Below are 24,642 nucleotides of genomic sequence, written 5' to 3'. Positions count from 1 at the left end.
ATTCTTGTTTAGATTCTGAACCTAATTGTCTGTAACTTTATCATAATTTCTGAACTCTGAGGATGACCTGTGCTTATATTCAAAACAGGGATAATAAAGTTGATGGCTTATTTTCAACTTTATAAGTTCAGACTGGAGAGAAGCAACATCAGTCAACCATGGCTGCCTTATTTCAAAACACTGTCTCCCTCTTTCTCTCTCAAATTACATTAAACATATTCTAGTTGGAAATACATTGCAATTGAATTCAAGAGAACAATTTTATTTCAAATAAACAGTATTGTTTCTAAGCTCTTTTTCCTTTGTTCAATTTTAAGGTGTTGGAGTCACCATGGTCCTTCTGATCATAATTGCCAACATTTCCTATGCCTGCATTATTGGTTACAGTCTGTACTACCTGTTTGCTTCCTTCCAATCACCCCTACCATGGGCAGACTGCTTCAGTTGGTGGGAGCAGATGAAACATGCAGCAGGACTCCCAAAGGTGCAGTGTTCACTTTGACTGGGGACATTCCGTGACTGTTCATATTTTATTCTGTTGATCTGTCATAAGAAAAGTAGCCAATGCTTTCGATAACCAACTTCATTGTGATTGTACAGCAGAGAGACTTGGACAGGATCCAGCTCCAAGGATCATGTCACTGAGTCACTGAAGTGAAAGATTGTCAGGCAAGAGAGAATGCATCATCTCTCCTTTAGTATTGTCACTGTTGGTCATTCTCAACTGCTTTACTCTACCTGGATTGTAGATGTAGGGAAGCTAAGGTAGTTTCACCTTTTATTATCAGTACCTACATTACTACTGTCTGGTACAGAGTTCAGTTTTTCTCTTTGTTTTCATCTCAGGCTCATCTCCCTCAAAATCTTCATTCAATGTCATCAGTAACACAATGAATGATTTACATTCACTCCTTGACCTTTAGGATTAGGGGTCATGAGATTGGATGCTGGATTTTGAGCCTGAAAGGAAATTTGAAGATCAGGACCAGGACGCAGATTTCAAACGTCATTGGTTTTACAAATGGGAGTGAGAGTAGCAACAAGTTTCAGAACAACATGTGTGTTAAACAGAGATAGGTGGAGGGACAGATAATGTTGAGGAGGTAGGGAGGCTGCAGAAAGACTTGGAGAGTAGATGAAGAAGTGGCAGATGGAACACTGTGGCAAGTGTGGAATTATGCACTTTGGTTGGAAAAGTAGAGCGCAGAATATTTTTAAATGGAGCAAGTCTTCGGATATCAGAAGCACAAAGGAATTTCAGAGTCCTAGTTCAGGATTTTCTTGATGTGAATATGCAGGTTCAGTTGGGTGCTGGGAAGGCAAATGCAATTTTAGAATTTATTCTAAAAGGCTTAAAATGCAAGAGCAGGAATATACTGTTGTGATCGTAAAGTATCTATTCAGATTACTTTTGGCAGATTGCAAGCAGTTTTGGGCTCTGCTTCTAAGGAAGGATGTGCTGGCATTGGAGGAGGAGGAGGCTTACAAGAATGATCATGGGGATGAATGGCTTGTCATAGGAGGAGCAGTTAGGGACTTCGGGTTTCTACTTGATGGGATTCAGAAGGATGAGAGGGATCTTATTGAAACTTGCAAAATACTGAAAGGCCTATATAGAGTCTGATAGGACCCGAGACACAGCCTTAGAGTGATGGTACGAAGCCTCAGAGCTGAGATGAAGGGTGAATCTGTGGGACTCATTTCTGCAGAAGACAATGGAGGCCAAATCATTGAATATATTTAAGACAGAAAGATAGGTTCTTGATTAGTCAGGGGATCATAGGTTATGGGAGATGGCAGGAGAATGGGGTTGAGAAACATATCAGCTATGATTGAATGGTGGAATAGACTTGATAGGTTGAAAGGCATAATGATCTTCCTATCTCTTATAGCCTTATGATCTTATTTTATTTCAAAAATGTTTAAGTTGTTTCCCTCTGAGTCAAGGAAACCAATGTATGACCTGCAACTGGTGTCAATTTTAAGTACCAATAGCCAATGACTTACAACAGTGTTTGCCCTTATTCAATACATTGGGAGGTGCTCTTCTAGTCAGCCGACTATGTACATATTCTTGCTGCATTTTGCCTCTTAAGGGAAGTGTGAGTCTTGGAAAACAAGAAATTCATGATTTAAATAATACCTTTTAATTTCCATATATCTGCATTTTGGACTCACATTCCTGTCTGTGACCCTGTGCATGGGTCCAGGAAGTTACTCTCAATCTTTTTTTTATTATAAAACACAATTCACAAGTTTTGAAGCCTGGAAAGTGATCGTACTGGAGTTAGGGAATCAGAAGTAATTAATTATCAGGATTAATATTCATTTTCTGATCCATTAATGAAAGCTTATCACATGGCTTTTGACAGTGGTAATGCCCCAACCTCTGACCCACAAGGTTCATTTCTAACCCCCCCCCAGAGGTGTGTCATAAAAGTCTGAACAAACTGATCAAGGGATGTGGGCACCACTGTCTATGCCAATGTTCATTGTTTATCCCAAATGCCCTTAGTAATGTGGTGGTGAACCACTGCAATCTATAATAAAGGTATAGCATAGATATGTATATTGTAAATATTGAGAGTTAGAACTTGTTCATAAGATGTGGATATGAAAATATAGTCATGAAATACCTAAAAAATGTGTCAATATAATATCTGAGTTAATGTGTGAGGGATTGAGACCAGGGAGTTTGAGACTTAAGCTTATAGACCAGACTGAGTCAGGAGGCTGCGGTATCGTCTTTGAGGGATGGGATGTCTGAAAGCTCAGTGATTGGCTGGTCCTTCCTGAGTGAGTCTGAATACATTAACTATCACATGGCTAGCACAGACCAAGTGGATCTGAAGGGACACATTTGGCGCCCATGTAGAAAGTTCTTTACTCATTTGTCTCTTCTGTTTGTGCTCCACAATGCTGACATTTCTGTCAGCTTCAAACATGGTGTATGAGACACTTTTCTTAAAATCCCTAAATGATGCTGTCATTAGTGTGAACTAATAATGTGGAATACAAGAAGGGAGCTCAGTACATGTACCCAGCGTGTACAGTCTGGATAGAATGAAGGGCCAATTAAAACCATTCACAACCAATGGTGACTCAGTGGAAATTTTTATCCACACAGCAAGAAGTTAGGATTGCATATGTATTGCCTGAGAGTGTGGTGGAGGTTACTTTTATTCAAGACATTCAAATGGGAGATCGATCATTGTTTGAAAAGGAAGGAGTTCAGAGCTACTGAGTGGAGGAACTAGGTGAAACTCTAATTTGGATTTTCACAACAGTTTGCATCGTCTCATTCTGTGCTATAATAATTTAGTGATTCTCTGTGCTGTTGCAGACTGGTGCTCAACAAAAAACATTGTGTCTCAGTCCCTGTGTGATTTCTTTCACATGCAGGATATGCTATTGAGTGTCATAGGATGCATCTTCATGAAGTGGGAACCTTCACTGTTGATGTACCTATTTGTGTGTTAAGGGAGCTTTTGGGCCACTTGCATCTACCACTAGTACCAAACACTTTATGGAAGCCAGTAATTGAACAATGCAATTTTCTTCTATGTCATTGGATACCTCTATTGGGCACCCACCTGAAAATCTACCCTCCTAGGAAACAACAGACCAGATAGAGTGAACCCACATATTGTGCCCCTTCCCCACCCCCACCCTTCAACACATACATAAGAATGCCAATGGCAGCCAGCATACCCATTTAAGACATCTCTTAGGGAGTCAATTTACGTCTGGCAAGAAAGGCCGTCCTCAAACCATCCTACCCTGGATTCAATGAGTGGACACTGGGAAGAAGAGAGGCTCTTCATTTTATATATTCCTACCTCAGTCTATGCCTCTGATTCCACCTTATGTAATGGATGAGGTTGGGTTGGGTTGCCCAGAGACCCTGATTGTACCACTAGAAATGGCAGCATTGTTCAACAAGGAGCAGTAAAGTTCTAAAACACATTCAACATTTTCTAGATCCATTTTGCAATCTTACTCTGGATGATGGATATTTTGAAGTCATTAATACAACATGGCTGCAGACGTATAATAACACTTGCCTAATTGGATCAGAAATCTCCATTCCTCACCAGGGTCCGAGTGAGCAATATTGGGAGTAAGTACATTGTTGTTTAGTGTGACAGACTTTGATTAATGCTGACAAAAGAAACATTAAGTCAAAACTTCCTGTCTTCCATTCATTCTGAAAATTTGCAAGAAATACTAAAGTGAAGGGAAAATAACAGGAACAAAAAAAACCCAGAAATTGTTGGAGAAACTCAGCAGGTTTGGTAGCATCTGCAGAGAGAAAGCAGAGTTAATGTTTTGGGTCCAGCAATCTTTCTTCAGAACTGGACCTGAATCATTGACTTTGCTTTCTCCCCATAGATGCTGCCAGACCTGCTGAGTTTCTCCAGAAATTTTTGCTTTTGTTTCAGATTTCCAACATTTGTTTTATGTTAGTGGAAAATAACAGATGCTGAATGAGAGGTGCATTCCGATTGGTTGACAAGTGAACTCTGATTGGTTGAGTTGTTACACTGAGGGATGTGCCCATTAGAGCTATTTGACATTTACCTGGCAGATTTTGTTTAAATTTAAACCAGGAGGTTGATAGATTGGCCAGAGCATTGCCCGAGTTAATGGCTGTCATCTATTCTGTTCATTTGAATCGGGGCAGAGCTCATACACAGTTTTTCTGTCTACAAAGATGATCCCTGTGTATTAATATACAAAGTTTCCAGTGCATGCAAGTGTGCTACACTGGAAAATCATAATTGTAGCTTTATCCTAAATTTAATGCAAGTGTAATTACATAGAACATAGGAAAGTACAGCATAGAACAGGCCCTTTGGCCTACCATGTTGTGCCAAGGTTTAATCCTAATGTAAAATAAAATAACCGAACCTACGCACCCCTCAACTCACTGTTATCCATGTATATGTCCAGCAGTCACTTAAATGTCCCTAATGACTCTTCTTCCACTACCACAACTGGCAATGCATTCCATGCATTCACAACTCTCTGCGTAATGAACCTACCTCTGACGTCTCCTTTATACCTTCCTCCTAAAATCTTAAAACTATGACCCCTTGTGCCAGTCAATCTTGCTCTGGGGAAATCTCTCTGGCTGTTGACTCTATCCATGCCTCTCATGAGGGATATGGCCTCCTCTATATTGGGGTGACAGGCCACCTACTTGCGGAACGTTTCAGAGAACACCTCTGGGACACCTGGACCAACCAACCCAACCACCCCGTGGCTCAACACTTCAACTCCCCCTCCCACTCCACTAAGGACATGCAGGTCCTTGGACTCCTGCATCGCCAGACCATAGCAACACGGCGGCTGGAGGAAGAGCGCCTCATCTTCCGCCTAGGAACCCTCCAACCACAAGGGATGAACTCAGATTTCTCTCCAGTTTCCTCATTTCCCCTCCCCCCACCTTGTCTCAGTCCCAACCCTCGAACTCAGCACCACCTTCCTAACCTGCAATCTTCTTCCTGACCTCTCCGCCCCCCCCCCCCCCTCCGGCCTATCACCCTCACCTTATCACCTTCACCTTAACCTCCTTCCACCTATCGCATTTCCAACACCCCTCCCCCAAGTCCCTCCTTCCTACCTTTTATCTTAGCCAGCTTGGCACACTGTCCTCATTCTTGAAGAAGGGCTCATGCTCGAAACGTCGAATCTCCTGCTCCTTGGATGCTGCCTGTTTGCTGCGCTTTTCCAGCAACACATTTTCAGCTCTGATCTCCAGCATCTGCAGTCCTCACTTTCTCCATGCCTCTCATTACCTTGTATACCTCAATCAGGTCACCTCTCTTCCTCCTAATCTCAGCGAGAAAAATCCGAGCTTAGTCAACCTCTCTTTGTAAGACAAGCAGCATCTTGGTAAACCTTCTTTGCACCCTCTCCAAAGCCTCTGTATCTTTCCTATAATAGGGCGACCAGAACTGGACACAATATTCCAAGTGTGGTCTCACCAGGGACTTGTAGAACTGCAACAAAACCTTGCGGCTCTTAAACTCGATCCCCCTGTTAATGAAAGCTAAAACACCACATGCTTTCTTAACAACCTTATCCACTTGGGTGGCAACTTTGAGGGATCTATACACTTGAACACTAAGATCCCTATGTTCCTCCACACTGCCAAGAATCCTGTCTTTAATCCTATATTCAGCATTCAAGTTCAACCTTCCCCTTCTAAAATGCATCACTTCGCATTTATCCAGATTGAACTCCATCTACCATTTCTCAGCCCAGCTCTGCATCCTGTCTATGAGGTGCTGCAACCTACAGTAGCCCTCGATACTATCAACAGCACTTCCAACCTTTGTGTCATTTGCAAATTTACTAACCCACCCCTCAACCTCTTCATCCAAATCATTTATAAAATTTACGAAGAACAGAGGTCCAAGAACAGAGCTCTGTGGGACCCCACTCAACATTGACCTCCAGGCAGAATACTTTCCATCTACAACCATTCTCTGCCTTCTGTCAGCCAGCCAATTCTGAATCCAGACAACCAAATCTCCCTGTAACCCATACCTCCTAACTTTATGAATGAATCTACCATAGGGAACCTTATCAAATGCCTTGCTGAAGTCCATATACACCACACCCATTTCTCGACCTTCATCGACCTGTTACGTCACCTCCTCAAAGAACTCAATAAGATTTGTGAGGCATAACCTGCCCTTCACAAAGCCATGTTGACTGCCTTTAATCACACTATGCTTTTCCAAATAGTCATAAATCCTACCCCTCAGAATTCTTTCCAAAACCTTGCTGACCACAGACGTAAGACTGCCTGGTCTGTAATTGCCAGGGATTTCCCTATTCAATCTGCCATGTTTTATCGCCCACTCTTTTACTCTGCCTGTATCCCTCCAGTCTCTGTGTGTCATCCTCACCATTTGCCTTCCCATCTATTTTCATATCATCCACAAACTTGGCGATAGTCCATTCACTTTCCTCATCAAAGTCATTCATATATTGTAAATAATTGTGGCCCCAGCCCTAGAGCACTACATTAGTTATAGGCCATCCTGAAAATGCCCCCATTATCGCAAATCTGTCTTCTATTAGTTAGTCATTCCTCTGCCTGTGCTATTATCCTTCCTCCAACACCACAGGTTCTTATTAACGAGCCAAGTGCATAGTATTGAATGTGTTTTCAAACTCCTCCTCCACAAATGGTGGGATTGTCCTGTGAGAAAGTGAGCACTGCAGATGTTGGAGATCAGAGCTGAAAAATGTGTTGCTGGAAAAGCGCAGCAGGTCAGTCAGCATCAAAGGAGCAGGAAAATCGACGTTTCGGGCATAAGCCCTTCTTCAGGAATCAGATTCCTGAAGAAGGGCTTATGCCCAAAACGTCGATTCTCCTGCTCCTTGGATGCTGCCTGACCTGCTGCGCTTTTCCAGCAACACATTTTTCAGGATTGTCCAGTGAGGAATTTTGTGTGTCTGAATGAGATAATCTTTCATTCTTCTAAACTCTAGATCCTAAAACTACCTCTCTGTTTTAGGAGCAACCATTTTACACAGCTAGCATTTGCCAAGATTTCTGCAAATCTGCCTCAACTTGAAAATAAACAGCATTTTTCCCCAAACCCAAAAGACTTCAGAATCTTCGATCTGAGAGACCAATGTACGGCTCTGTTTATTTTGTTCCCTTGTAATTATTTGAACACTCAGGATTATCCAGTAAACATAGTTCAGTTTTAGAATCTCAATTAATATTAAACACTGTATCGTGAATTTGTATTTGCAGGCTGGCTTGGTACAGTTAGAATGTTTTTCTTGGGAACAGTTGAGTGAATTATTGATACGATCCATCAGTCTTTGGGATATATAACATTGAAACATGGCATCACACCAGCACTAAAATTAATATACCACATTATTTATTTGTTCTAAGCAAAACATCTTGTTGGTTTAATATCAGCATCATGTTCGTAACAAAAATAGTAACAATGTGAAACAGTTGACTTCAACTCTTGATCAAACATTGGAGATACCTTGCCCTTTCAGACCTGAGGAGGACTGGGCACTTCCAGGCCTGCCTTAGGGCCTGTGATGTCTGGTTGGAACATACATTGAGGGATTATCTGATCAGTGGCCATTACCTGCAGGGTGCTTGAGAAGTGCCCTACTTCAACATTACATTTACATGGCCAATAAATTTACAAGGTTGCTGATCATGCCCATTTTGCAGTATATGAAAACATAGGAATCTCAACATGTGTACTGACTTCTGAAGGTAGATCATTGGTATATAGGAGTAGAGAACCCCTGGCTGATTTCCCAACTAGAACTCTCGCTAAAGAGATTAATTTGACTGTTCCATTTCAAGTGTAAATTTGAGCATAAGATGGAGCCCATTAAGGCATGCCACGAATTTTTTCATGCAGTTGCAGATTCAAATATAGCCAACGCACCCATATTCTGTTTGAATAAGATGTAGAAAGAGAAAAACATAAAGGACATCAAACTTCAGTAACCATTCTCTTATTTAAAAGTAGGACTTATTCTGTAACAACTGAATATTTTTAAAAGCCCTGTATATTGCACTAAATACTCAGATGCATTGAGCACATAGTATCTATGTGTAATAAACAGGACCCTTATGAAAAATATTTTCTCTTTTTTTAACTCAGTCAAGCAGTTTTACACCGTACAAGTTCATTGGATGAGACTGGGGAGATAGTCTGGCATTTAGCCCTCTGTCTGCTTCTAGCCTGGCTGATGGTTGGGGCAGCATTTTTGAAAGGAATCAAATCTTCAGGAAAGGTAAATGACTGGTGATGAAGACAGTTACAACTACTGACAAAATACAGATTCCCTGTAAGAATAAAACTAGAATTTATTGACTGTTGTGAAGTGCATATTTTATATCCTTGGTGATGTTAACAGTTCCTGCAAGGTATAGAGAACAGAAAATGAACTAGTGTGCAGTAATCCTTTGTAGCTTCCACAGAGCATGGTTACCCTTTGAGGGGATACAGCCTTGAAGAGGAGCAGATATGACACCTCATGCCGCTCAATCACCTGCCAAGTGTTCAGCCACAAACTGTGTGGGTCCTGCTCTGAACAACATAACAATCAGAGAAATGACGAGGCTGAAATAAGTTTGAAAAAGAAGTGTGAAGAACAGTCACAAATTGTAATATTCACAACTGAAATTGAACATAACTAATTTCTAGCCCCAGCAATGCCCCCAAATTCCTGAATGTGTCCCTCATTCTAAGGGTTTCAGTCACTGACACAGGGACTCTGGGGGAAATTCCAATTGCTGCTGAAGGCTGGGCAGGACTGGGGGAAGGGACTGAGCAGATTAGGGTCAGGGTTTTATTTACCATTTGTCTGGATTATTAGAATAGTAAAGAATCATGAAATATGAAGTGTTGAATATATTCGTGAAGTTCTCATCAATTCTCCTGAATACATCTGTCATTTCCCTGAATGTGATTAATTATAAAACTAAAAATAATATTGTAGAATTTAAACTTATTTCCAACATGTAGCTCAGTGTTAAATATCCCCATCATGTAGCCAACTGTCTTCTGATTCACTCTTTGTTTATATTCCTATCAGTTTACAATCAGCTGGATCCAATAAAGTAAATGTTGTACCACTAATACAGGAAAATCTTCCAATTTATTCTCCATTCTCAGGTTGTTTATTTCACTGCAATTATCCCGTATGTGGTTGTGACGATACTCCTGATCCGAGGGGTTACCCTGGAGGGAGCCTCTAAAGGAATTGAATTCTACATCGGAAGCCATTCAGACTTCTCCAAACTGGCTGATGCTCAGGTAAGCTCAACAACAGAATCAATTGAATTTCAAAAATCACTTTTTTTATTTAACTGTTCCTTCTTTTATTTTGTCTGATTGAGGTATTAAAATTTAGAATTGAAATGTACCTTTCAGTCTTTTGTTTGTATTTGGAAAGATCATTTTGCACATGTTGCGAAAAGCTAGCTGAGACTTTGTGATGAATTCTAATGAGTTAGTTTATTGATGTAATCATCTTGGTATGAGCAGGAGGGAATCAATGCTAAGGGCTAGGATGATGAGATTAGATACAACTGGATGAGATCGGCAGTGGGATGCAAAGGATTGTTTATTCTCAGTGCCTCTTTCTTTCTGAAATCATGGATTGATTCAGTAATCAGATTTTCAGTTACAATCACTTATGAGACTATGTCATCAGTATTTGTTCAATATACATTGGTGGGATATGGGCATTGCTGGCTGGCCAGCATTCACTGCCCATCTCTACTTGCCCTTGAGAACGGCAAAGCTGTGGTAGTCCATTTGACATCTCCTGACCTGTTTAATGTCAATGACATTTGGAGTTTATCGAGAAGTGGGAGATGGCATTGTCACAATATCATCTGTACCTGAGATGTGACTACAGAGAGAAAGCAACTGAGCATCTGCTTAACCAAGTAAATCGTTTGATTGCAAAATTAACAGCACACGAACTGTGATAGTGAAGGAAATGTAACTCTCAATGAGTGAACTTAGAGTAGTTCAGAAATAAAATGCAGAATTTTATGCCCTTCCAAATGACAATTTGGGAGCAATGGGACATGAAATTAGGTGGGAAAGCATTAGTTTGTAGCTTCTTGTCACTCATCTATCGTGGTGGCAGAAGATTCATGGATGGATTTTGATGCTCTGCCATTACTTATGGTGTTTAAGTGGCCAATGAATGGCCATTGAAACATCTCCTCCCTGGTTCTGCACCTACTTGTGGAGACCAGCGGACAATCATGAGGTAAGGCGAAATCAAAATCCTGTTGAATTCCTATCGGGCTTCCAAGAAGAGGGAATTCATCTAAATGCATCAACACTTATTTGAAGGACTCTACTACATATAGATGGGAGGACTTGGGGGAGCTACTGAGAGCTAAGATCCTGCCTTTCAGTTGATCTTCTCCCCCTTCCCCCCCAAACCCTTCTTCCACATCAACAATAATAATGTGACTCTACGCATGTAATAGGTAATTTCACACTGAGCCAAGTTTGTAAATGTCAGGAGATATCATTTTTATAACAGCAGAGTGGTGCATATCAGAGATATTTCTCTGAACCTCTGAGTGCAGTCAGAAATTGCTGTGGAATTTACACATAAATAACAAGGAGCATCTGGAGCCTCACCATTTAAGTATAAGATGGTTTGTTACAAATGTGCACTCAGTTTGACATTCATACCTATTTTAAATCTAATTTAAATCATTTTTGTGATCCAAATTAACCCCAATGTGTGCAGTTTACATTTTACTTAACAGACTGCAGTGCAGAAAATAGCAATGACTTTGCAGAAGATCAGATTTTTGGTCCAGTGGGGTTTTATTTCTGCTATGAGTCAATTTTGGAGGGAAAATCTTAAAGTTGGCAGCAAGTAGTCAAAGGAAAATCAAATGATGGCCCTCCTATTAAGTGAGATGGTGTTGATCAGAGCTAGTTTAATTCAGTCAGATCACATTGAGCTGCTGGACTAACTCACACTATGCTTCTTGTGGTCAATGTAGTTTTTCAGTTGAATGAGTTCAAGTGAAATCGTTCAGCGCTGATGAATTCTCCCTTCTATTTATCAGGTCTGGAAAGATGCTGCAACACAAATTTTCTACTCGACATCAGTGGGTTGGGGCAGTTTAATCACATTGTCATCCTACAACAAATTCCACAACAACTGTTAGCAAGATACCATCATTGTCTGTGTTGTTAATTGTGCTACGAGTGTGTTTGCGGAATTTATCATCTTCTCCACTCTTGGACACATGGCTCATGTGCAAAACAAGCCTGTTTCAGAGGTTGCACGGTCAGGTAAATACAAAGTTAACCATACTATTCTGCTGCAGGATAGCACATATGTGTCATTTGTTAGACATCGATGGGGTACTAGAGGACACCTGGGCCTGAGTGTAATTTGCCCAAAAGAGCATTGAGTCAATGGGATTAATGGAACGAGAAAGGAACAGAAAAATAATTGAGAATGATAGTAACAGGGCAACAGGCAAACATAAGACAGGTGCTCAGAGAATTCAGTAACAGAAAGATCAACTTTTCCTACATTATTGGAATTGGTGCACAATGAAGTTCTCATGGAATGATTGTGTTTATTAGTGGCTTCTATTTCCGGATTTATTTTGATGTTAAATAAAAGTTGGGTTGATAGCTAGGGAATGGTAGAACAATTATTGCGTGGCAGTGATTAGATTAGTGAATAACCTGAGTATCTGTCCAGGGACAACCATGCCAACCACCACCACCTGCCTCCTCCTATTCATTCTCCCAGGATAACTCTGCTGTCCTGGAAGCAAGATTTGAGAGATTCAGCAAACCTCTAGTGATTTTGAGATGTACTCCATTTGAACTTGATTTGACACCTTCAGGAAGCCAGTGGTTTGATCCACCATGTTCCTGTTGATAGCAAGTGTTCCATTGTACACTAGCTTGAGTGGCAAGGAAGAACCACCAGCAAGGACAGGTCTGGATATTCCAGTTGTTCTGAACTCCTTGTCACTGCCCTCTTGTTAGACTGAGGCTGGAGGAGTGCATTATCTCCCACTCATCCACTACTCCATTGATAACAGCATGCATGTAAATGTTTTACCCAGTAACCACCATGGGCAATGATTTAACTTAGCTAGAATGGGTTTAAACTTAGAAGATCTATCAACCAGGTTTCTTTGGGAATCCAAGATGGCAGCGACCCAGCAAGTCTGAGTCTACAGTGCTCCTCCCAAGACTTGGGCAAAGTGGGTCGCCCACCCCCACCACACTCACCAAATCATTTAAAATAGTTTTTACTTAATGTAATTAGTTGTTTAGTATTGAATTTAAACAATTTCATCTCCAGTAAAAATGACTAAAGGGGAGCCTGCAGCTCTCAGCAAGCAGGAACCCCTCCCCCACCCTCTCCAGCTGCAGAAGAGGCGTCCGCAAGCGACCCGGGGGGCTTACTTTCGGTGGCGAGCCTCGTGGGAGTAATATCCAAACTTCATGCAAAGATTGACGCTTTTATAGAAGAATCCTGAGGCCGATGGGACTCACTCTCGGCAGCGCTGCAAAAGCAAGACATCAAGGAAATCGAGCGCTGAGTCGGAGGGGCGGAGCTAAAGGCCGCGACCTCCGAAACTACAGCACAATCGGCCGTGAATCAGGTCCGGATTCTCAAACAGCGAGTCTGGACCTTAGAGAATGACATTGACGACCTTGAGAATTGAGGCTGTAGAAAAAATATTCATTTGCTGGGCCTTCCCGAACGGGAAGAGGAAGGCCAGCTTACAGTGTTCCTTGAACAGTGGCTTCCACAGCTTTTAAATCTGGAGGCTGGATCAGGCCAGGTAAGGGTGGAATGGGACTACTGGGTTGCAATACGCGGATCCGGCTCAACCCAGCGTTCCCGCCCGGTCCTGTTCCGGCTGCAGAGTTATAAGGAGAGGCAGATACTTTTAGAAGCCTCCAGAAATCTTGGAAAAGATCTCCAAGCCATGATCTATAAAGGATCCAAGATCATGTTATTCCAGGACTTTTCCCCAGCTCTGGTCTGAAAGATGAAGGTGTTTGATGAGGCGAAGAAGTGTTTAAGGGACTTAAGTATTCAGTACTCCTTGCGCTACCCAGCGACGCTACGCTTTAACCATGAAGGGTCCATGTATAACTTCGGATCGCTGGAAAAGACCAAGGAATTTTTGGACTCTCTTAGATAAATTGTAAGAGATAATTGATGTTGGTTTGCTTTCCCCCCACTCCGGTTTACATCCCACCCTCCCTTTTTTTAAATATATTAATCATTTTTTTACCTTACTGTTTAATATTATCTTGGGGGGGGGGGGGGTGGGGAGAGGGATTTATTTATTTGTTCTCTACTTAACGATTTTCTCCACCTCCTTGTTTTTTTATTTTATATATATATATAGGCTGGGGGTCTAGTTAATGTTGGTGGGGGGAGGTGGTTACCTTATACTATTTTACCTGTCTCTAGGAGCGGGGTTGTTTTCCCTTGTTATTTTGTATTATTATATTTAATTATTACTTGTTGAGGTTGTAATTTCATAGTTATATATGTTTATACATGGTATTAACATTACCAAATATATCCAGGCGTTGGTGTAGGTTGGGGTGGGGCGAGTAGGGTGCTCACTGTTAACTCTAGTTCTGTAGTATATTTGAATTTTCTTCATCCTATTGAGGAGCGCCTGGGTCAAGGGTGGGGCACTGGTTTGGAGGGGATACAATAGACTTTTGGAAAGGAAGTGATACCCCCGGGAACAAGGGGGAAAATCTCCATTTAAATACGTTTTATTTTTTTTATTTCAAAATAGTTTTTTATTTTACTGTTGTGAGTGTATTAGAGAGCCTTTATTTTTGTGAATTTTATATGCTCTATGCTCGGGATGTTCTGGATAGGGTTTCCCCTCCCGAGGGGTCTCGGATTTGCCTGGACGATTATGGTTGATCAGTCGGTTAAGTGGTGCACCTGGAATGTCAAGGGGAGTAATTCACCAGTCAAAAGGAAGAAAATATTATCAAACCTCAAGAAAGAAAGGGTTGATATAGCTCTCCTACAGGAGACACACTTATTGGATAAAGAACACTTGAAATGACGACAGGGTGGATTTGATCAGGCCTTTTTTTCTTCTTTTAGCTCAAAACGCAGGGGAGTTGTTATTCTTATTCGGAAGAATTTCCCTTTCAAAATCCTAAATCAGATAAAAGACGAATCTGGACGATATATTCTGATTAAAGCCCTTATAAATGGAGAGAAATATGGGATTTTAAATTTGTATTGCCCCCGGCACTTCCTTTTAAATTTATAATGGAAGCCTTCTCAAAGTTGATGGCTCTCGGTGCCTGTCATACAATTATAGCGGGAGACTTTAATTGTATTATGGATCCGGAAATAGATAGGATTCCCAAGAGTACTGCAGGAGTATCTCCCAGATCTAGACAATTGGTGGACTTGAACAAACAGTTAGGACTATTAAATATATGGAGATGCCTTCATCCACAGGGCAGAGATTTTTCTTTTTACTCCAATCCACACAAATGCCATACCAGAATTGATCTGTTTTTTGCCCCTCGATTTTTTAAAATTCCATATCATCCTGTAAAATAGGCAGTATTACAATTTCTGATCACGCTGCTGTATATATGGAAATCAAGGCGAGGAACAATGAGACATCACCCTGGCATTGGCGTATGGACCCCTTCCTGATGAAAGACAGTAAATTTGTAAAGTACTTCTCTCAAGAATTTAAAACTTTTTTAGAAATTAATTTAGGTACTGCTAGCAACCAATCAATGATGTGGGAGACCATCAAAGCTTATGCACAAGGTTTGATCATCTCATACTCAGCGACCCAGAAAAAATTAAAGGGAGAACAGCAGCGTCTGCTCGAAGCTCGCTTAAAAGCAGCTGAAACAGCATACGCTGACAGACCTTCTATTATCAAATTGCAAAGGATTATGGCCCTTAGGACAGCTTTAAACACCACGCTTACCCAAACGGCTAAGAGGGAAATATTATTTGCAAAACAAAGGTCATATGAATTTGGTAAATACTTAGCATTTCTTGCAAAGAAAAAGAAGGCCCCTCAAATATCACGTCTATCAAGGAAAGTACTGGTATTTTTACTCATGATCGTAAAAGGATTAACGCAATCTTTAGAAAATTTTATTCTGATTTATATAAATCACAGGATTGTGAAGACAGGACTTGGAGGATGCAATCATTTTTAAAAAACTTGACCTTTCTGGACCTAACTCAGGAACAGATATCGGTCTTGAATGTTCCCCTAACAATCCAAGAAATACTTGACACAATCAGGCAACTTCAGAGCGGTAAGGCACCTGGCCCAGATGGCTTTCAAGCTGAATTCTATAAAGAATTTACAGGAATATTGGCTGGTCCACTTTTGGACATGTATAACTACCCATTCCTGATGAAGGGCTTATGCTCGAAACGTCGAATTCCCTATTCCTGAGATGCTGCCTAACCTGCTGTGCTTTAAGCAGCAACACATTTTCAGCTGTGATCTCCAGCATCTGCAGACCTCATTTTTTACACGAACTACTCATCCAGTCAGGGCTGTCTCCCGCCTTCACTGAAAGAGGCAAATATCTCTCTTATCCTTAAAAAAGGAAAGGACCCAGAAGATTGTGCGTCATACAGATCAATATCCTTGCTAAATGTATATTTCAAAATCCTCTCTAAAACGTTAGCATTGAGGCTAGAAAGTGTATTGCCACATATCATAAAGGAGGATCAGACGGGGTTTATTAAGGGCCGTAGATCATCCAATAATGTTAGAAGGGTTTTGAATGTGATTCAAGCCTGCCATCAGGGAAAGATACCAGGAATAGTAGTCTCATTAGATGCGGAAAAGGCATTCGACAGGGTTGAATGGTCATATTTGTTTTACACATTGGAAAGCTTTGGCGTTGGAAAGGTGTTTACCAAATGGGTCTCAACACTGTATAGTGATCCCAAAGCAGTTGTGATTACCAATGGATTAGGCTCGGATAACTTCAGTATGGATAGGGGCTGCCGTCAGGGATGTCCTCTCTCGCCATTGCTATTTACGCTAATAATTGAGCCACTAGCAGAAGCTATACAGGCCGACCCTAATATGACGACCCCGAGGATTGGTACAGGTAAACATAAAATTACCCTTTATGCAGATGATGTTCTTCTATTCCTCAGTAATCCTTTGATGTCCGTGCCTCGCTTAATCTAAGTTTAGTGTATTTTCAGGCTATAAAATTAATTTCTCAAAATCGGAGGCTCTGCCAATGGGTGGCCTTGCTAGTATATCCCACTTATTGGATGGATCCCACTTTCCCTTTCAGTGGTCCCTGGAGGGTTTTTTATAATTAGGCATTTTTATTACCCCAGCATTTGGTCAGTTATACAAGGCTAACTTTGTGCATTTACTGGAAAGGATAAGGCAGGACCTCCAGCGATGGGGAGACCTTCCAATTTCCTGGCTAGTAGAATAGCACTAATTAAAATGAATGTCCTGCCCCGTCTCCTATACCCTATGAGAATGCTTCTGGTGATGCTGCTGAGGCTGGCACTACGTAAATCATAAGGCTGGTTGGGTTTCTTTATTTGGAATCATAGACAGCCCCTCATTAAGCTGAAGAAGCTACAGCTTCCACAGGCAAGGGGAGGATTGGATTTCCCAGATTTTAGGAAATATCAGTTAAGTTCCCTATTAAGTTACATAGCTGATTGGGTCTTGTCTGACCCGCAATCAATGTGGCTGGACATCGAGGCTTCTCAAGTAAAATGCCCACTTATTAACCTTTTATTTTCAGACAAGAGGAAAATCATTACGGATCACTGTAAAAACCCCATAATACTAAACACAATTAAAGCTTGGAATATAATGCGGCAAAATGAGGGCAACTCACATAAAACATCCCCTTATGCTCCGATAGTGGGAGCATGGGGATTTCAACTGGGGTTTACAGGTGCCACTTTCAAATTCTGGAGATCCAGGAGTATCTCTTGTTTAGGGGATCTATTTAAAGAAGGGATCCTGATGTCTTTTGAACAGCTGCGTCAGAAATTCGGATTACCTAATGGAGACCTCTTTTGATACTTCCAAATTTGAGATTACATACAGAAGAAGACTACGTTATTAGATTGTCTTTATAAATCAGATATAGAATGTAGAATGCTATGGCCAGTGGGGGTATCTTCCATCAGTACTATTTATCATTTACTACATGGTGAAGTATCGGGAGATATAGACAATCTGCTTAAAATATAGGATCAGGATTTGGGACTAGAAATCTCTATAGAAACATGGAATGACATTTGGGAAAATGCCAGAAGAATCACCATCTGCAACAGAACTCAGGCTATTCAGCTGAAGATACTTCATAGGGCCCATATAGCACCGGATCGATTGGCAAAATTTAAGGCAGGAACATCTCCAATGTGTCCCAAATGTAAAATAGAGGTGGGCACTTTTGTACATTGCCTATGGACCTGTCATAAGATCCGTAGATATTGGACTAAAGTAGCAACTGCTATGACAGAAATCTTAGGAACGGAAATTAGAGTGGAACCTGTATCTCTCTTTTTGGGCTTTTCGAACTCACCCTCCCTGGATATGCACGGGAAGAGATTATTTTCTATTCTCTCTTTCTATGCAAGGAAAAATATTTTGGTAAACTGGGTGGCTGAGGGCCCCCCTGGACTTTCAATTTGGCACAGATTAGTTATGGAATGTATTCCCCTTGATTTCCTTACAAATATGGTGCACCAAAAGACCAAATTATTCCATAAAATATGGCAGTCCTTCTTGAATTATATAAATACATATATTTCGGCCGTCCTAACAAGGGCTTTTATTTAATTGAAATGGCGAACCTGGCTGGTCCGTGGCCCCTTGGGAGAGGAATCCCGCACGAATACGGGTTTTGTTACGTATGATGTTAATACATTCCCAGTATGTATCTCAGTACCCAATTTCTGTGTTATCCGTTGGGTTTTTGTTTCTCTTAATTTAATAATGTAAGAGACTTAATTCTGCACTCTGGTTAGTTGTCGGTTAGATTAGTAGTTAGTTGAGTTTTTTTTGTCGGTTTTTTTTGTTAAATTTTGGTTGTTATTTATTTAAGATTTAATTGTATATCAATGTTTGTGCTTGGGTTTTTTTTATTTTGTAAACTTGTAAAAATGTTAAATTTTCAATAAAAATACCTATAAAAAAACAAGTTTCTTTAAAATTATTGATTCCCATTGAAAGTAGGCACTATTCAACAAATGTACAGAACTGATTTAACATAGTTTCAGATATGAAATTACTGGCCTTCGACATATCCAGTTCACAATTAAGATGTCACAATCTCACCATTCTGAATTACTGATCTCATGTCCATACATTCATCCTTATATTCAGGGTGTGCCACATGGTATGTTCCAGAAGTAATTGGAATGTCTCAGCTGAGACTTTTTGAATTTGCCTCAACATCAGTGACTATACGGAATTAAATGTAGCAGTGTGTGTTGATTGTATGCAGGACTAATATTATCATTTGTTTTGTATCCATTGTTCAGGGTTTGGTTTGGCCTTTATTGCCTACCCAGAGGCCCTTGCACAGTTGCCATGGGCAACTTTATGGTCCATTTTATTTTTCTTCATGCTGCTCACTTTGGGACTTGACACATTGTTTGCAAGTTTTGGTAAGAATGACATCTTTTAAGTTCAACAATAATGTTACTTAATTTAACCAATCTCTTTCTACTTCTATAAAAGGAACTTATCTAAGCTATTATGTTTGGAACTACTGCTGATGATTGTAATGCATGAGAAAACAATGTTACTCGAGAGTCAAATTCTCCACAATGTCTTAATGAAACCTCAGCTTGGTTGAATGAAGCGTGTTCCAAGTTGTAGGAAAGAAATATTCAGGTCATTGTTACCTAACATCTGGAAGATTTACAGTGGAATTCATGTTTTTTAAAAATCTGCATTCATGTTCAGTCGCTGTTCACAATTTTGTTTTTCTTCATTCATTCATGGGATGAGATCATTGCTGGCTAGGCAGCATTTATTGCCCATCTCTAATTGCCCAGATGGCAGTTAAGAGTCAACCACATTGCAATGGGTCTGGAGCCACATCTAGGCCAGGCCAAGTAAGGATGGCAGCTTCCTTCTCTAAAAGACATTAGGAAATCAGGTCAGCTTTTCCAACAATCAATTCATGGTCATCATTAGATTCTTAATTCCACCAACTGCCGTGGCAGGATTTGAGCCTGGGTCCCTTGGGTATAATCTCTGGATTAACAGTCCAACGGTAATACCATTAGGCCATTGCTTCCCCTTTCCTTGTTCTTTCTGTTGTATCATACAACTCATATTTCTGTTTCTGCTGCCAAGTTCTAGGTGTCTCAATATAATAACTATCATTTTTGATGTACATCTAGACCCTTCTCATCAGGAACAGGATTTGTTAAAATGTACTGAGCAGCAATTATGTTGTGATTCAGTTAACAGACTAATCTGGAGGCCTGGATAAATGACCTGGAGACATGAGATCAACCCTCACCTCTATGTCAAAAAAGAACTGCAGATGCTGGAAATCAGAAATTGCAGGAAGAACTCAGCAGGTTTGGCAGCATCTGTAGAGAGGAAGCAGAGTTAATGTTTTGTGTCCAGTGACCCTTCTTCAAAAAACAGCATTCTGAAGTAGGGTCACTGGATCTGAAATGTTAATTCTGCTTTCTCTCCACAGATGCTGCCAAACCTGCAGAGTGTTTCCAATAGTTTCTGGTTGTGTTTCACGTCAGTGTCTGAGGAATTTGAATTCAATCAAATAAACCTGGATGAAATAACATTGCTGTCAGTAATTTTGACTGTAGAGCTATCATTGTGTCAGAAAAACCCATCTGACACCTAATGCCTTTTATAGAAGGAGATTGTGTGTGAGAGACCTTCTTGAAAACCTCAGAACCATAATCATATGTTAGACCCTGGAATCCTTGATGTGCATTTTGCTTCAATGCTTTATGTTATTAAAGAATCCAACAGAATATTTATTGCAGCTCACTGTTATATTCAAACATTATATTCATGTACGCTTCTCGGTGAGTATGAAAGTACTCAATTACAACATGCAGCACAGTTTGTCAGTATGTCATGCTTGAAGTGGCCCAAGTCAAGATAGTTTCTGAGACCTTTCTGCTCTTAAGTCACATAATTATGCAGGGTTTATATAATGTCTTACAGGTTATTATATTAGATAAGATTCCCTACTGTGTGGAAACAGACCCTTTGGCCCAACAGGTACACACCGACCCTCCGAAGAGTAACCCACCCAGACCCATTCTCCTACGTTTACTCCTGACTAATGCACCTAATACTACAGGCATTTTAGCATGGCCAACTCACCTAATTTGCACATCCTTGGATTGTGGGAGGAAACCAAGCATCCGGAGGAAACCCATGCAGACATCACAACCCACACTCATTCCACACAGACAGGCACCCAAGGCTGGAATTGAACCTGGGTCCCTGGCACTGTGAGGCAGCAATGCTAACCACTGAGCAACCTTGCTGCCCCACAGTGCTGTGGTAACATATTAATTGTGAGGCATGAAACAACAAGCCTCTCTGAAATAAAGTGGCAAGCCACTCAGTTGTGGCTCATTACTCTGATAGGAAAAATAAACCAGATGAACTGCCTGGCATCAGAAACAGCAAAGGTACAATCTTCCCAATCAGTATTGCAAACTCTTCTGCAATACAATCTGAGAGAGTTCTCCCACACATTGTTGAACTAAATGTCTAATATTGTCGTTCCCACTGAATCACAGCCTATAGCCCACATCTCAGAATCTTCTGTCACCCACCCTGAGATGGTGAGTTACTTTCAGGAGACATTAGCAAGCCTCCATTTTCCAAACATTGCTCTTATACAATTCTGCCCATAGACAGAGAAATCTCTCCCCATTGGCTCCTTAGTTCTCTTGGCTGCCATTTCTCTGGTGGTGGATTTATCTAAGACTTGGTATAAATCATTAATTAATCACTGATAACTTTTGTTTTCAGTAGAAACAGTAATAACAAGCCTGCTGGACCAGTTTCCTGAGTTCCTTAGGCCAAAGCGTCTTTATCTGACAGCTGGTCTTTGTTTGTTATTTTATTTCCTTGGCCTTCTGTTTGTAACACAGGTAAGTTGTAGCTTAGTCATTTGCTATGTTTCCACATGAGCAATCAACCCTCTCTAGACAAGGATACTCAGTAAAATGAGACACTGTTTCATAAATCACAAAGAATTAAGTTCAGTCTAAATAAGCTCCCAGCATTTAGAACCCCACTGCTGGTTTGGTTTTGGACCAGGGGTGGTGATAAAATTGGATAATTGGCAGTCCAGAATAAGAAGAATTAACTGGAGGAGAGCTGACTTCAATGGGCAAAGAATGGAGCTGAGCCAGAGAGACAGGAACAAAATTATGGTGGGAAAAACAGTCACTGAACAAAGGGCTATGTTTAAAATAGACATGATTCAGGTACAATCAAGGTATGTTCCCTCAAAAAGCAAAAGGAGAACAAACAAATCCAGAGCTCTGAGGATGAACAAAGGAGATAGAATACAAAATGAAGAAGAAAAAGTGAGGTTATGATGAGTGTCAAGACAAAAACTTCAAGCAGAACACTAAGGTTCAAAGGGGAAGTGAAAAGCATATTGGAGAAGTGAAGGGGGTTTAATAAGAAGATTAAGGTCAGAGGTAAAGCCACCATGGGCCTCCTGGGCCACAGAGAGGCGACGAGTGATGGTTTAATGTGAGAATCACCACACCTCAGGGAAGGGGAGAGGTTGATACTTCGTGGTATCTTCAGCTGGTGCAGGAATTGAAACGCACCTCTGACATCTCTCAGCATTTCAAGACAGCTGTCCAGCCAAATGTACTAACTGATGAGAAAGCACTGATGAGAAAGCACTGTCAGCCAAACATATCAAGGAATCCCAAAGTCTTCTATAGGCACATTAATAGCAAAATGAGGAGTTGAGTCAATTTGGGTAAAAAAGGTGGTTTACACAGTGAATCATAGAATCCTATAGTACAGAAGAGGACCTTTGGCCCTCAAGTCTGTACAACCAAAATTATGTTAATTCTACATTAATCTCACTTTCCAGCACTTGGCCCACAAGTTGAAATATAGGAAATATGGAGACAAGAGACATGACTAAGGTGTTAACTGAATACCTTGCATCTGTCTTTACCAAGGAGATGGAAGCGACACCAGTTATAGTAATGGAGGAGGAAGCTCTATCACGATAAAGATCAATATTCACCAGGAAGAAGTTTTGAGTAGGCAATCAATATTTAAATTGACAAGGTCCAGAAGCAGGTGTCATGCATCCAAGAACATTTAGGGAAGCAAGTGTAGAAATTAAAGCACCACTGACCATAATTTTCCAGCCTTCCCTAAACTCAGGGGAGGTGCTGACTGGTTAGACAATTGCAGATGTTACGCCTTTATTTGTAAAAAAAACCTATGAAGGTAAGCCCAGCAATGACAGACAATTCAGTTTAACTTCAGTGGTGGATAAAAATCTGGAAACAAATATTAATGACAGAATCAGTTGAGGCATAGATAAATATGTGGGTTAATTAGGAACAGTCAGCGTGGATTTCTAAAAGGCAAATCATGGCTGACAATTCTTGAAGAGGTAATAGAAAGGATCGATGAGGGTAATGTCATTGATGTGGTGTACATGAACTTTCAAAACTCACTTTAAGCAATGTTACACAGCAGACTTATGAAGAAAGTTATAGCTCATGATATAAAGGAGATAATAGCAGTCTGGATACAAAATTGGCTGGGTGAAAGAAAATGGAGAATAGTGATCACCAAATATTTTTTGGGTTGTAGGAAGGCTTGTAATGGAGTTCGCCAGAGATCGGGATTGGAACAAAAACAGAAATTGCTGGTGAAACCCAGAAAGTCTGACAGCATCTGTAGGGAGAAAGCAGAGTTAATGTTTCAAGTCCAGTGACTCATCATCGAGAAATGGTAACTCCACTTTCTCACCAGAGATGTACCGTAGCTGCTAGGTTTCACCAGCAATTTCTGTTTGTGTTTTAGATTCAGATGTCCAACATCCATAGTTCCTTGTTTTACATCAGTTGTGGGAGCCCTGCTTTTCCTGCTTTATTTGCAGGGTATAGACCTTGTCTTGTAAGGGACAGTTTCAAAGTTTGGAGGTGACATGAACCTTGGAAGGATTGTAAACTCTAAGCAAGAGAGTTGAAAAGTCCACAAGTTCACAGACATGTTGGTGGAGTGAGCAGGTAGCTTCCAGGTAAAGCTCAATGCAAGAAGTTTGAGACGATCCATTTTGGGGAGAGAAAACATTTGTAACGTCAGGGGTGCAGTACTTAAGAAGTGCAGGAGTGGTCTGGGCAGCTTTTCACAGATCATTGAAGATAGTAGGATATGTAGAGAGAGCATATGGTATCCTGGGCTTTAATAATAGTTATTAGGGTATAATAGCAAGAAGGTTATGTTGAACTTGTATAAGAAATTTGTTAATCCTCACCAGGTGTGCTGAGCACTGTTGTGAATGCTACAATATTGGAAGGATGTGAACACTTTGGAAGAATGCAGAAGAGATCGACAAAAATGATTCCAAAATGAGAAACTTAATGTATGAGAATACATTGGACAGATTGGGTCATTCTCCTTAGAGAGGAGAGGAGGGGTCAAGAGAAGATGTGACAGACATTGCCAAACTCATATGAGGTCTGAATAGAGTAGATAGGGAGAAACTGTTCCCCTTTGTGAAAGGATCGAGAATGAGATGGCTCAGATTTAAAGCGATTTGCAAATGTAATGAAGAAGATCTTTTTCATGTTCAGGTCTGGAGTGCACAGCTTTGAAATGTGATGGTGAGTCAATTGAGGTATTGGTGATTATTTAATTGGAAAAAGGGTGTGAGGAAGGGGTGTGTGGCAGGAGTCATAATGCTTGCTGGGGAGCAGTGTGGACATAATGGGCTGAATGGCCACCTTCTGTACTGTAACAATCTATGATTCTGTGACTCTTTCTCTTGTTTGTTTGTGGATGTGGATGCTTAGGAAACGTTTACC

The 24,642-nt window shown here is 40.7% G+C and overlaps 1 pseudogene; it reads left to right on the top strand.

Annotated features, from left to right (window-relative positions):
- LOC132819985 (sodium- and chloride-dependent neutral and basic amino acid transporter B(0+)-like) overlaps window positions 1-22,830 on the top strand; it is a 41,798-nt pseudogene extending 18,968 nt beyond the window's left edge.
- Window positions 22,831-24,642: the final 1,812 nt, after the last annotated feature.

The sequence above is a fragment of the Hemiscyllium ocellatum genome, chromosome 11 (genome assembly GCF_020745735.1).
Source record: "Hemiscyllium ocellatum isolate sHemOce1 chromosome 11, sHemOce1.pat.X.cur, whole genome shotgun sequence".
Lineage (NCBI taxonomy): Eukaryota > Metazoa > Chordata > Chondrichthyes > Orectolobiformes > Hemiscylliidae > Hemiscyllium > Hemiscyllium ocellatum.
Note: the sequence above shows the minus strand (reverse complement) of the source record. Positions and strands in the feature narration are given on the sequence as shown.